Source organism: Quercus suber, unplaced genomic scaffold (genome assembly GCF_002906115.3).
Source record: "Quercus suber isolate HL8 unplaced genomic scaffold, Cork oak 2.0 scaffold_301, whole genome shotgun sequence".
Taxonomy (NCBI): domain Eukaryota; kingdom Viridiplantae; phylum Streptophyta; class Magnoliopsida; order Fagales; family Fagaceae; genus Quercus; species Quercus suber.
In genome coordinates, this window is record NW_027069757.1 from 670357 (window position 1) to 685138 (window position 14782).

Below are 14782 nucleotides of genomic sequence, written 5' to 3' on the forward strand. Positions count from 1 at the left end.
GGATTGTTAATCATTGTCCTAAGGGCGTCCATTAGTATTTTCCTAAAACTTTATATGTTCTATATTATTTCTTGAATGAGAGATTAAGAGATTCAAGAAACAATAAATGTAGAGTAATAAAAGAGAACATAAAGATATGATAATTAATGTGAATATTGAATGAGCTTCTAATAAATAAGGATAATCTGTGTAAGGGTCCTCATATTGCTTCACTTGTTGAGCAAGTGATCTCATCAAAGTTTTGGTGGTATGATACATATGGTATTACTTATTATCATCACGTGAGTCGTGACATGAGGTTAATGAGTCCACATTAAAAAACCCATTTTTTTATTCCAAAAAACATATACTGCCCATGCCCTTCCAAATAAAGGTATATAAAGACGGAAAAGAAATGATAATTAATGTGAATGTTGAATGAGCAAGTAAATACATAGTAAGGAAAAATAATTAATGCCCTTCCACACAAGTAAAAATATAAAAAAAAAAAAAATCTATTTTTAAAAAAAATTAGCTAACCACTTTTCATAATATCTTAATGTAATTCTCTATCCTATACTCTATTTTATTAAAATATTATTTATCATTTATTTGTATTATTTTTCTCACTTTTCAAAACATTAACTTTTCTTTATTTCAATTACCTAAACACAAAAAAAATAAATAAATAAATTAGGTATTAATAGAGAAACACTTAAGCAAAAGGGTATTTTAGAAGATTTTAGGTATGATTTTAAAATTTTGATCGGACAGGCCTATTAAATTGAAACCAAACCCTAGTTTTTCCTGATAAAAATTGTAAAAATTAAAAGCTCGACCATAAAAACTGAAATCAAAACTTTTAAAAAGATTTTTTTTTATTAGTTTAAGACCCGTCTAGTGCATATATTTAAGTATATATTTTTAATTTTTAAATAATATTACATATATTTTTAAATATTTTTTTTCCTACCGAACAATCTCCGAGTTTTCAAAATCAAGTACGTAAAGAACCCAATGCACGGGTCTTTCTTTACCTGGGGAATTCAGTACTTGAATCAGTATCTTTTGCCCTATCGATGTTGCCAAGCTCCCTGTCATGTCACGTCATAATCTCAATGGAAATGAGCATGGCTTGTATTGTTTTAAAAAAACAAATCATGACGTAATCTCATTGGACATGAGCATGACCTGTATTGTTTTGAAAAAACAAATCGGACGGATTCTAATGTTTGGTAAAAAAATACACCGAAATGTAACAATTGATTAGGTAAGATCTCAACAAATCTATCTAATCCTTTCCAAAAAAAAAAAAAATTAAAAGATTAGCTGTTTAAATATACAATCGTACTTTTTTTTTTTTTTTTTTTTTTTACGGATATTTTTCTTATTGATGTATTAACATTCTCATCTGAATATGACCAAATCATCTCAACCAATTTTTTCTCATATTTTCATCAATAATGGTAACCCATATCTTAAAGGTGTTTTACTCATTTTGAGTTCTATATTTTCATGCATTTCAATTTATTTATCTTAACATTCTCATTTCAGCTATACTCATTTTATTAATATGTTACTTCTTAACAATCTAACAAACCATAGAGCATAGTTGGTCTTATAGCAATTTTATAAAATTTTACATTTTACTCAATTGGTATTTTATGATTTCACAATACTCTTGATACGCTTCTCTATTTCATCCCCCTTACTTTTCTTCTATGATTCACATTCTCTTTGATCTCTCCATCTTTATGAATTATTAATCTAGGATTTCGAAAGCTGTCATTCCTATGTATCTCTTGATTATTCTGTCTCATGGCCTTTTCATCTTTGTTTCGACATTTGTTGATGGTCATTTTGGAAGTCAAAAGAGAGATGAGCCCAATAACACGGGCAGAAAGGAGTTGGTAAACAGATAGAAAAAACCATTGAGCTCAAGCGGCATGAATAATGCGTCATAGGTCCATAAAATAAACAAATGGGCCTTGAGGAAGCAAACGGGCTCAAAAGAGCCCGGAAAGAGAGAAGTAGCAAACTCATGGGCAGTATATGATGTAGAAAAGTGAGAATGAGCCACGGCAAGCCCGAAGTAATGCAAGTAAAGAAAGTAAGGGATTGATGGTAAGTCCATGAACCCCAAGGATGATGACAAGGTAATTGGGCCGAGAAAGCCCAATGAAGTTAGTAAAAACCCATGAGAACACAGAGTTAGGAAAATGGCCATGGAAACCCAAGAAAAGCAAATGAGCCAAGGATGCCCAAGAGAAAACAAATGGGACACAGGAGCCCGTAAGTGACGCAATAAAGAACCAATGGCCATGCTAAGCCACTGGGAAAGGAATAAACGGCAGGCACAAAAAGGTTCAGCAAGGTTGAATCAAATAAATGTCACAATAGAAATGATAGAGTGATATAGTAGGAAATGATGGCAGTTAAGGAGTAGGTTGAAAGAAAGGCAAAGCCCAATATCAAATAAAGCCCAGCCCCTAAGAGGAGCGGGAAATCAGAAAGCAGCTCACATAAAAGGTCAAGGACGTACGGCAGACTGGGCAGGCAAGCCTCCAGACCACAGCGGATGCATGAGCAGTAGGTAGATTTTGAACACATATGGAAAGGAGGCATGCGCAAGGCCTAGACATCACCAGCCTGTACCCAGCCAATATTGGACATGGTGAGGTCATGGGTCAGAGGTAAGAGGGTATGGTTTGGCGGTGGGGAGAGGGAAAAACCTATTCTGGAGTTTCTGCTCAAGATTTTTTGGACGTCTTGTTGGGATGACATACCACCCAAAAGAAGTAAGCCTGAGTTGGAACCACTAGGTGCGTACCATTGGGGATAGGGAGAGAGAGAACCCACACCGTGGTAGGAAAGGGTGCTATGGTAGACTAACAAACAAAATAGTTTTCCTTGTCTGGTGATAGAGAGTGGCACATAGATTGATCAGTGGTGGTCGGCAAGTACACCCAGACTAGACAAAGGTGGTTAAAGGCTAAAATAGTAAAATTCGATCACGACAGGCATTATAAAGGGAGACCTTTGCCGTGCCCAAAAAGGGGAGGGATGACATGGAGTCACAGTAACAAAAAACCTCTAGGGAAAACTAGGAAATAAAAAACAAGTGTGGAGGAAAGAAAGGAAAGATAAGAGGAAAATTAAAAAAAGAAAGAAATAAATAAACAGAGAGTTAGACCAGTAGGCATACACCAATAGGTTGTTTCTCTCTCTCCCTCTCAAAATCCTACTCTCTACCAAAAGCAAGAAGTTCACTTGGGCACCAACCATTCAGGTCCGTTTCCCTCAAAGTGATTAATTTCCACGGTAGGATTTCCTCGGGAGATTATTCGCTTTGAGAAGAAACGTTCTTCTCTTTGGTTTCGATCCTGCGGATCAAACTTGATCTAATTTCTTTTTTTTTTTGTTTGATTAACCCATATGCAATCAACTCATTCTCTTGCTCTCTTTATAAAATTTATTGTTGTTATTATGATTATCCTTCTTATTTAGGGGTTATTTACTCACTTTAATTAAGTAGCCGAGATACTCCTTTTCTTTTTTTGTTTTATTATTATTATGTCTGTCTGCCACAACTCATCTGAAATAGCCCTGCTTGCTGTAAGTATGCTCTTGGCAAATGAGGCATAGTTTGCGCACAAGTCGGACCAAATTGAGTTGCAGTTGGACCAGTCTCAACTCTCTTACTCAGAATACTTGGGCCTAGTACCGCAGGAAACAGTCCAACCCAATATAACAAAAAGGCCTACTACAACATTTACCAAACTTTCATTTCATGTACTTTGTTCTAGTCCTACATAGTCAAAAAGCCTTTAGATTCTAGAGTATCTCTCCAAATTTCTAACTTAGCATTAACTCTACTTTTAAATTCATCTACTAAAACTATCCAAGGCATAGTTGTCAGTATCGTACGATACATATCATATTGTGTGTAGAAAGTTCCGTATCGTATTGACGTATCGTAAGTGCTCATGAATCGTATGATACAGTGTATGTATCATATGAATCGTATCGTATTGTAAAATCGTACGTATTGTACGATACATAAACAAATACTTTAAAATGAGATTTTTTGTTAAAATTTGTACTTTTATTTGAATCTTACAAGTTGTTAGACTTGTTTTGAACACAAAATTATTAGGTTACTTAATTTAACCTAATAAAATAACATATTCATAAGTTTTTTTTCCGCTCTCTTTCTTCTACAAAATTTGGACTACACAATACACACATATACTTCACTTTAATATTTACAAATTTATTTTCTATATTATGAATAAGATATTAATTGAAAATATAATTATTTTTTGTTTTTGTCAATATTGTTATAAGTCGAAGAAACCCGAATGCCAAGAAGAAATTTTTTAAAATTATTAAAATAAAAATAATAAGAAGAGATAGTAAATGTTAATGACGATGAAAATTTTTTTAATGAAGAAATAAGTTTGCAAAATTTTAAACATGATAATAGCATTGACTTTAGATGGGGTTCATTAACCAATATGATGAAAATAAATTATTATTTTTGGGTCATTTGTAATATATTATCACTTTTGAAATTAAGTAATTTGAACGTATATGTTATAAATATGTGCTAGTTTGATTTATTTAGTTAGTTTGTTAAATATTATTACATAAGTGATGAATAAATTAGTCATCAATTGAATATATTCAAAATTTATAATAAAGATTCCCTTTATGTATGTATATCTATATTTTTTATAAATTTTATTAAGTATTAGTGTATCTTACGATACACGATACGATACGATACACAATACAGAAAAATAAAAAATTGATTCACAATACAATTCACATTTTGACAACTATGCACCAAGGTACTTTCTCTTAAATTGATTTAGTGAGCTCATCATTACTGTTGCAAAAAAATATAGACATAATGATGATACTTGATGGGAACATATAATTATAGGAAACTCACTTGTAATGTCTCAACTAGTTCTCATATTAGTTACAGCTCCATCACACATTTCTTTAATCAATTTAGTATAATTTAGATGAACTTCTTTCTTTGCCAAAGCCCATAACATAACCTCTTTAAGGTGCTATCATATGCTTTCTTTAGGTCAATAAAAATCATGTCAAGATCTTTACAGACCTCTTTATATTTTTCCAATAAATTTAAGTAAGAAAACAACTAGCATAGTAGATTATCCTTGCATAAAAGCAAATTGATTTTTTGATATTGTGGTTTCATGTCTTAATCTATGTTCACTCATTCTCTCTCAAAGTTTCATAGTGTGGCTCATAAGTTTAATTTCATGGTAATTTATACAATTTTGAATATCTCTTTTGTTCTTGTAAATAGATATTAAAGTACTTCTCAACCACTTACTAGACATTTTTGTTAATAGTTAAGATCTTATTGAAAAAGCTTGTGAACCAATATACATCTTGCATCCCCTAGGCACTTCCAAACTTCAATGGGGATTTCATTTGGTCCCCCAGCTTTTTGCATCCCTTACATTATTCATCCTAATTCTTCAAGCAAATCTACAGTTTCTATCCTCTACCCAAATCTCTCCAATTTTTCACTTCGCTTTCATAAACTGATAAACATGTTTGTAAGAAAATTTTTTCCGTCTCTTCACTCTTCGATCTTCATTTTTAATGCACCAAACACCATTTAAGTTTCTTGTTTTCATTTCCATTGTTTAGCAAGTTTATAAATATTCTTTTCTCCCTCTTCATCTTCAAATTCTCCAAGGTACATCTTTAGCCACTCTTTTAATTAATACATTTAGCCATTTCATTTCACACATTATCAACATGTGCGTTTAAATTCCACTTTCCGTCTTAAATACATCTTCTTTATTCTCCTTAAAACCCCACCAGTACTTATTGACGAATCAAGTGAAATTTTTTTGAGGTAACATTAATTTAAACATAGTTTTCAGCATTGTCCTGCTGCTGGAATCCCTCTCTTAGATATGAATACAATTCAATCAAAAGAGGGGGGCCAAGGGATATCTGTTGATTGAATCTATTCTCCATTGTATGCAGTCAGACACCTATCAAGGCCTAATATTTCTTCTAGATGAGCATCCTTGCCCTAGTAAATAAATCAATCATGTCCACAAACATCAAAGACATACCTAGCTAAAAAGCCTTAACCACTCAACCTAAAAAAGGATCTACTGACGGCCAGTGGCTCTAATTTCTGAAACAGCAAAAGTCCACCACGTGTTGTCCTTTGGAATCGTATTCTACCATTGGAAAACTGGAGGTTGAGTGGTTGACACATCGAGTGCCCAAAGCCACAGAGCCCAAATCTGGCATCACATATTTTGTCCCTGTTCCACTTTTAAAAAAGTCTAGCGGTGTGTCGGTTCAGTTTCGGTCGGTTTTCTAAGTGTAAGCCAACCGAAACCAAAATTTTCGGTTTGTAAAATTCTCAACCGAAATCGACCAAAATAATTGAAAATTCATCGGTTTCGGTTGAATTTTGGTTTTGGTCGGTTTCGGTTAGTTTTTTCGGTTTTCTTATCATTTTTTTTTTCTAAGAAAGCAAACAAAGAAAAAAAAAAAAATTAACAAACCTAGAAAATATTAACAAACCTAGAAACCCATAAAATATTACCAAACCCATAAAATCTCTTTGCTTTCCCACGTTTTCTCACCACCCAAACATCAACAAACACCAAGCACCAATCAAAGTAGCAAACACAAAACCAAAAAAAAAAAAAAGGCGAAGAAGCGTATCGGCGAAGCCAAACTCACAACCTTCTACCTTGAAACCCAGAAATCACAAAGAACAAAACCCAAACACCCAGAAACCTTGAAACCCAAACAGGAAGAACAAAACCCAAACCACGAAGACAGAAAAATCAAACCCGGTTGAAGAAAGAAAAGGGAAGCTAAAGAAAAGAAAAGGGAAAAATAAACAAGGGGTATTTCTGTATTTATGCTACTACTAGGGTTTTAAAAAATTAAATAGCAAAAAAAACCCATGTCCCCCGCGAAGGCTCGAACCAGGGATCAACTAGCTAAATCATAAGGAGAATACCATTAAGGCCATCGATCAGTTGTGTATTAATATTACATAAATATATATATATATATATATTCGGTCAGTTCGATTCGGTTTTGGGTGAAAAAATCCAGCACCGAAACCAAAACCGAAAATTTCGGTTTTTAAAAAATGAAACCGAAACCAAAATCGAACCGAACCGAAACCAAACCGAAAATTTGGCAACAGTTCGGTCGGTTTTGGTCGGTTTGTTCGATTCGTCAGTTTTTTGCACACCCCTAAAAAAAACATTCAATAAGACTAGCCTAAAAAAATTCACAAATGGTGGATATTAAAAGTTCTAATTAGCATAAATTAATGGTTTGTTTGAATTGATAAGAATTGGCCAAAAATTAGGCTAATTTCCGGCCAACTCTACTCTACTGTCATTCTCTCCCCCTCAATCCAAACAAACTATAATGCAGTATGGTGTGGCTCATGTCAATATGATGCTAAATATCAATCACTTTGACACCAATAAATCGTAATCTTTTTTTTTTGGTGTCTTTTTTTCATTACCGAGATATTGTGTGTTGTTTCATAACACACGTGTGTGGGTGTTATTAAACTCTCATGTGTGTTATTTGATGGTTATCAAAGTGTATGTCGTTTCATAACATGACAGCTAAATTTGTCGTAGTTTTACATGAATTGAAGTGTATTGGGTTTGGAGCGTGAAGAAGGCAGATACGTCCATGAACAAAACATGTCCCATGTTTTATACTGATACCATATTGCATATGTAAATACAATATAGGGAGTGACAGCCAACAGGACCCTCAATCTCATACAATATAACAACTTTGTGGAAGAATTTGTATTGCTAAGCTATGAATGAATGCAAATAACTAAATAAGAAAGGCCGTAATGTGCAACAACAATGGGGAAAAAATCTCTTTTTCTCACACCCCAAATGGCCTCAAAGCTGCGTTCTATAATTCTCAACATGTTTCACAACTGCACTTTTCCCAACAATTATCCCAACTTCATTTTCATTCAAGCTACCCAACTTCAATGTTTGTAGGATTAACAGAAATAAAATTTTATAGCATTGCTTTAGTAAACTGATCTTCCAAACTTACCTTAAAACATAAAAGAAGGAGAGGTGGGGAGCTTTCAAGATCAAAGTGATGCAACACAATGAACTCTCAAAAGGGAATAACCTAGGAGTACTCAATTAGAGTTACTTACAGTTGGCATCAACTGGTGAAAGGAAAAAAAAGAAAAAAAGAAAAAAAAAGAAATCTAGGCTTTAGTATCTTTGTTTGGTTGGAGTAGACACCAAGCATTGGAAGAAAATTTATAAATAAAATTTTATTAATCCATGGTCAAGCCTCTATAAAAGTGAAATTCTAGGACCCTTTAAGTAAGGTTCCAAATTACACCATACATGGAAAGGAAATAACTCATAATAAAATTACATTAAATATGGAAATAAATCTCTCAGATAGTCTGATTGCTCAATCAATCAGCATCGATCAGGTCCAACAAAATCAATTTGCATAACCACAAAGTGTACCACACAGTAAATTAGTTTCTACTAAATTATCAGCCTGTGAAAAAGAAATCATCACTTAACAGTTAACAGGCCTGTGGAATGCGTTTGAGTTAGATCTTAACCTCTAGATTCTACTAGACCCACGAACTGGAGCTACATATCTACATATCAACTCATGTAAATATGGAAAGACGAGCGGTCCTCCATCATTAATAACTGACATAAGAATTAATGGGTGGTTACTTGAAGATATTAAAATGCAACCTAAGATGACTGGGGAAGTAAAATGGGAACATTTAGTAACAAGAGTGAAAGGAACATTTTTAAATGGGAGTCTGCCTAAAGATGTAGAATGCAACTCTAATAATTGACCCAAGGACTGTATAAAGTGAACATTTTTGGACCAAGAAAGTTATGTTTAGAGAGAGAGAGAGATATCACTTTGTGTATTAAATTTAGAGACAGAGATATCAAATTTAGAGAGAGAGAGAGAGAGAGATATCACTATGTGACCTGTGTATTAATTAGATATATATAATTCAAAGAGATAAATATTATTCCATTTACATTGCTAGAATTCCTTTGTATATATAAAGACAAGTTATGTTTCTTTACATACCAAGTTCCTCATAATCTAGTCATTTTATCCTTTAACACATTCTCTTCAACAATTGACACGTCCCTGACTTTGGTCAGACCCGCTAAATCATAAGTATAAGCTCAAATTTAGTATCATAACAAAACTGTACTTCTCTAGTTATTGGAAATTTCAGAGTATTTGTACCCAAATAAAAAAAAAAAATGCAAATTTTATTCTACTACCAAATTTGATGTGTTAGTGCATCCTTTCATATATTTGCAGTATATGCACTTCATGTTTATGCAGATACGATAATTTTCCCCAATCAAAGTTACAGTGTTACCTCTCTTCTTAAGCTTGTTTTGGAAGCTTCTTTTCCTGCTAAATGCTGCCTCCTGCAGACCAAAGAAAATAACCGGTCACCATTCAAGAAGGTGCAAATATTGGCAACAAAAAAGATAGGGAACCACATATGGAATTTGCAATCCATCAGTAGCAAACTAAGACTTGCATTCATGTATGATATAGAAAACTAAGACTAGCATTCATGTATGATGAAAAGATCAATGAGAATTGTAATTTTGACTAACACTACTTTAGGGGGAATAAATAGAATTGCTGGATCATTGTTAGTTGTTTAAAATCTGGGCCTAAGTAGCATAAAATCTGCCTATTCATCTGAAACACATCTTCAAGTATCAAATTACAAATTTCAAGAATTACTACTGGCTGACCAAGTTCCTCTGCTTGACGAACTGCAGCAACAAGATCCCATTTGGATTCAGTGTACAGGATAGTGACAAGTCCAAACTGACCACGTACTCTAGCAGTGCGACCAACCCTATGAAAAAATTCTACAGCAGAAGTAGCAAAGTCTGTCTGGAATAGGTAGATAATGTTAGAAATACTGAATGATTATATTATATTTCATCATAAAAGAATGTACATAGGTGCCTTTATATAGGAGGCATATGTGTACAGTACAAGTAAATATGTGTGCTATACAAGTAACCTAATTTGGGCTTAAAGCCCATAACACTATATACGTTAACAGCCCCCCTCAAACTCAAGGTGGATGTGAGACCAACTTGAGGTTGTCAACCAAAGTACGAAGGCGTCCCTTAGGATGTGATTTGGTGAAGATATCTGCAAGTTGATCTTTAGAGGAGATTGAGATCAGCTTGAGAGCACTATGAACAAGATGAAAACGGATAAAATGACAATCGATCTCGATGTGTTTAGTCCGTTCATGGAAGACATCATTATGGGCAATATGAATAACACTCTGGTTATCACAATAAAGAGGAGTAGCAGAGGATGTAGATACACCTAAGTCTTTGAGAAGCTATCGTAGCCAAAGGAGCTCAGATGTGGTATCAGCAAGGGCACGATATTCTGCTTCAGTACTGGAGCGGGTCACATGAGTTTGTTTCTTACTTCGCCAAGAAATCAGAGAAGAACCAAGAAGAAAGCAATAACCAGTGGTGGACCTGCGATCAGTGGGGTTTCCTGCCCAATCAGCATCAGAAAATGCACGGAGAGTAAGAGGAGACTGAGCAAAGTAGAAAAGACCATGGAAGAGAGTGCCTTTTAGGTATCGAAGAATGCGCAGCATAGTGAGTCGATCGTGGAGCAGACAAATACTAGCTCACCTGGTGAACAGCATAGGAAATGTCTTGACGAGTGACAGTGAGATAAACCAAACTGCTAACCAAGTGTCTGTAAAGAGAGGGATTAGACAATGGTTTCCCCCCTGAGAGAGTCAGATGCGCATTAAGCTTAACTGGAGTGTCAACAGTCTTGCTATCAGTGAGTCCAGCGCGAGACAAGAGTTCAGAGGCATACTTGGCTTAAGTAATATAAAGTCCATCTGTAGAATGAGTGATTTCAAGACCCAAGAAGTAGCTGAGATGTCCAAGATCTTTCATCTCAAACTGCTGACTGAGAAAAGCCTTGAGTTCTTGAATGCCACTGAGGTCATCACCAGTTATGATCATATCATCCACATATAAGAGAAGTAAAATAGTGCCTTTGTCAGTGTGACGAAGAAATAAGGCAGAATCATAGTGACTGGCCATGTAACCCAAGTGAGAGATGGTAGAGCTGAATTTGGCAAACCAAGCTTGTGGACCTTGTTTAAGGCCATAAAGTGCATGTCAAAGGTGACAAACCTTGTTTGAGCCAACAGAGAGACCAGGAGGAGGTTGCATATACACTTCTTCACTTAAATCCCCATTAAGGAATGCATTTTTGACATCCATCTGAAAAATGTCTCATTTATTAGCAGCAGCAACAGCTAAGAGGGCACGAATAGATGAGATACGAGCAACCAGAGTAAAGGTCTCTTCATAATCAATCCTATACTCTTGTGTAAAACCTTTTGCAACAAGACGAGCTTTGTAGCACTCAATGGACCCATTAAAGCGAGTCTTAATCTTGTAGATCCACTTACAACCAACCACAGATTTTCCAGGAGGAAGTGTTACCAAATCCCAAGTATGGTTTTTAGATAATGCATCAAGTTCATCTTTCATTGCAATCTGCCATAAAGGGTCAGTGGAAGCCTCACGATAGGTGTGAGGCTCGTGTAATGTAGCAAGAGCAGTGTAACAATGATAGTCAAGTAAATGTGCAGGAATAGATCTTACCCTAGTTGAGTGACGAGGTGGAATATCTTATGCAAGATCTTTAGGTGGAGCAGGAGCAAGAGACCCAAGCTCAGGATTGGGGTTGGGTAGCTCGTCTTCAACCTGTTCATCTTCCACCTGTTCATTAAAGGGTGAACTAGGAAAGGGATCGGTGATATTTGGTGGTTGGACCGAGAAGTCTACAGCAACAGAATCAAAAGCAACTATAGGAGGATCAGGAGCAGCTACAGAAGGAATATGTGCCTCATCTGGAAAAAGATCTAAGACAGAGGAGGAAGACAAGGAAGCACTGAAATGAGAGAGCTTGACAAAGAGGCGATGTTCCCAAAAAACAACATTATGGGAGATACGAAGACGATGAGAGACAGGATCATAACACCTATACCCCTTTTGAGTTTCGCCATAGTCAAGAAAACACCAAAGCCTTGACCGAGGCTCAAGTTTGTTATGCTCATGTGGCTGAAGAAGAACGAAACAAGTAGAACCGAAGGAGCGAAGGTGGTGATAGTCTAGAGGTGACCCAAAAAGGCGCTCATATGGAGTTTGATTTTGGATAACAGGACTCGGAATGCGATTAATAGTATAAACAGCATGAAGAGCAGCTTCACCCCAAAAAGGAGTAGGAACTTTAGCAGAGAGAATGAGAGCATGAACAATGTTAAGAATATGACGAAGTTTTCATTCGGCTCTACCATTTTACTGAGAGGTACCTGGATAAGTTAGTTGATGAATAGTGCCATAGGAATGCAAAATAGCTTGGAAAGCATATTGAGTATATTCAAGAGCATTATCAGATCGAAAAATTTTGATACGTCTGGAAAACTGAGTTTCAACCATTTTTGCAAAATTAGAATATACTTCCAATAATTCAGAACGATGTTTCATATTAAAAATCCAGCTATAGCGAGAGTAATCATCAACAAAGACAACAAAATATCTAGACCCACCAATACTAGAGACAGACGAAGGCCCCCAAACATCAGAATGAATAAGGTCAAAGATATCAGTGGATATGGATTCACTAGTATTGAAAGGAAAAGCTGGTTGTTTTCCTAACTGACATGAAACACAATTAAAATTTTCTGTAGACACTGAACCTAACAAACCTCTAAAAGCCAATTGTTGTACTCGAGAGGAAGATGCGTGACCAAGTCGAGCATGCCAAAGTGCAAGGGAAGGAGTGGAAGAAACTGCAGCAGCTGCAGCAATAGAAATAGGAGCAACAAGTGGAAGATGAAGGTTGTTCACGAGAAACATACGCCCAACTCTGGGATCGGTCCCAAGCTCCTGTCCCGTCCTAGGATCCTGCACAATGCACCCAGAATAATCAAAGGTAATGCGATAACCTAAATCAGCTAATTGTCCCACAGAATAAATTGTAAGAAAGGTCAGGAATATTAAAGACCCCAGGAACCAAGATGTTGGAGGTCGAAACGGAACCTATATTATGACTAGACATTGTGGAACTATTTGCTGTATGAATATTAAGAGGGTGTGGTGCAGGTTTAAGTTCAGAAAATAAGGATGAGTGAGGTGTCATGTGATTGCAACAAGCAGAATCTATAAGCCAAGAGGTAGGAGACATACTAGATAAAGCTGAGAGAGAAGAGGAATAAGATGCATTACCAACCATACGAATGACATTGGCGATGATATTTATAAGGTCATCTCTGGAAATGGTGAAAGTGGATCCAGAAGTCTGAGACTATGCAGAGATGGGAGCCATTGGTTGGACATTCTCAGTGTTAGCAACAGTAGCAGCAGAAATTGAAACAGCTGATTTGTTGCGATGATATCAACTCTTAATATTGTGGCCAAAACGTTTGCAAAAACGTTTGATGGAATGGCAGCGACGATTGTTGCAATAAGAAGAAGACATGTTCTTATTCTTCATTTAGAAGCAAAATATGCAAAATGGACTACAAAAATGAAATCTACGAGAAAAACTAGGTAAGGAGCACCTGAACTGCAAAAGTCAACTATGGCAAAAAAGTCAACGGTCAACCCTGGTCAAAGTCAACTCTGAAAGTCAATGGTCAACGGTGTCAAAGTCAACAGATGACGTCAGCAGATGACAAGGCGCTGACGTCAGCTAGGGCTAATGTGGAAGAGCAGATTCGCGCGTGAATGAGCAGGCACGGCGCGTGAGAGCGCGTGACGACACGTGGCACTGTAGGGTCGGCACGTGGGAGCGCGTGAGGAGGAACCCAGCTATGCAGTGGCGCGTGGCAGGCGTGTGGAGCGCATGCGTTGCGACGCAAAACCTTTGAGTGGCGTGTGGGGGCGTGTGCAGTCTTCGATGGCTTCGAGGCTTCCATGAGTGTGTAGATCGGTGCAAGACGATCTCTGTGGTACCTTCCCAAAATTTATTGGAGCAATATTGCGGCGGTGATGCAACAGGCAGTGGTCTTTGTAGCGCAAGACTCCTCAACAACAGCGGCTACAGGTCCGGAATCCAAAGACGACGGCTGGAAGTCATCGAAGGTTCAACGGCGAAAGGCTGCGGCGGCTGCTGTGACGGCAGAAGCGATGTTAAGAATGAAGTCACCCCAATAAAGTCAAGACTACTAAGAAAATGTCAGAGCAGTGGCTCTGATACCATGTTAGAAATACTGAATGATTGTATTATATTTCATCATAAAAGAATGTACATAGGTGCCTTTATATAGGAGGCATATGTGTGCAGTATAAGTAAATATGTGTGCTATACAAGTAACCTAATTTGGGCCTAAAACCCATAATACTATATACATTAACAGATAAATTTCAATAGTTCTAAGTCCTCTATCTATTCATAAACCCCCACAGAAAATGTTGAACAAATAGAAAATAAAATTGTAAAAACAATTCGAAGGAAGCATGCTACTTTTAATAGTACAAGAGGTCGCATGACGGAAGAGCATGCAAGAGGAAAACGAAAGATCATCTGGAGTTCCCAACTGTAGGATCCCATACTAAGCCTAATCTCACTGATACTAAGGATGTTTTTCATGGTTTCCTCTGCCTACAAAGTGCTCGTGGTGATATATACA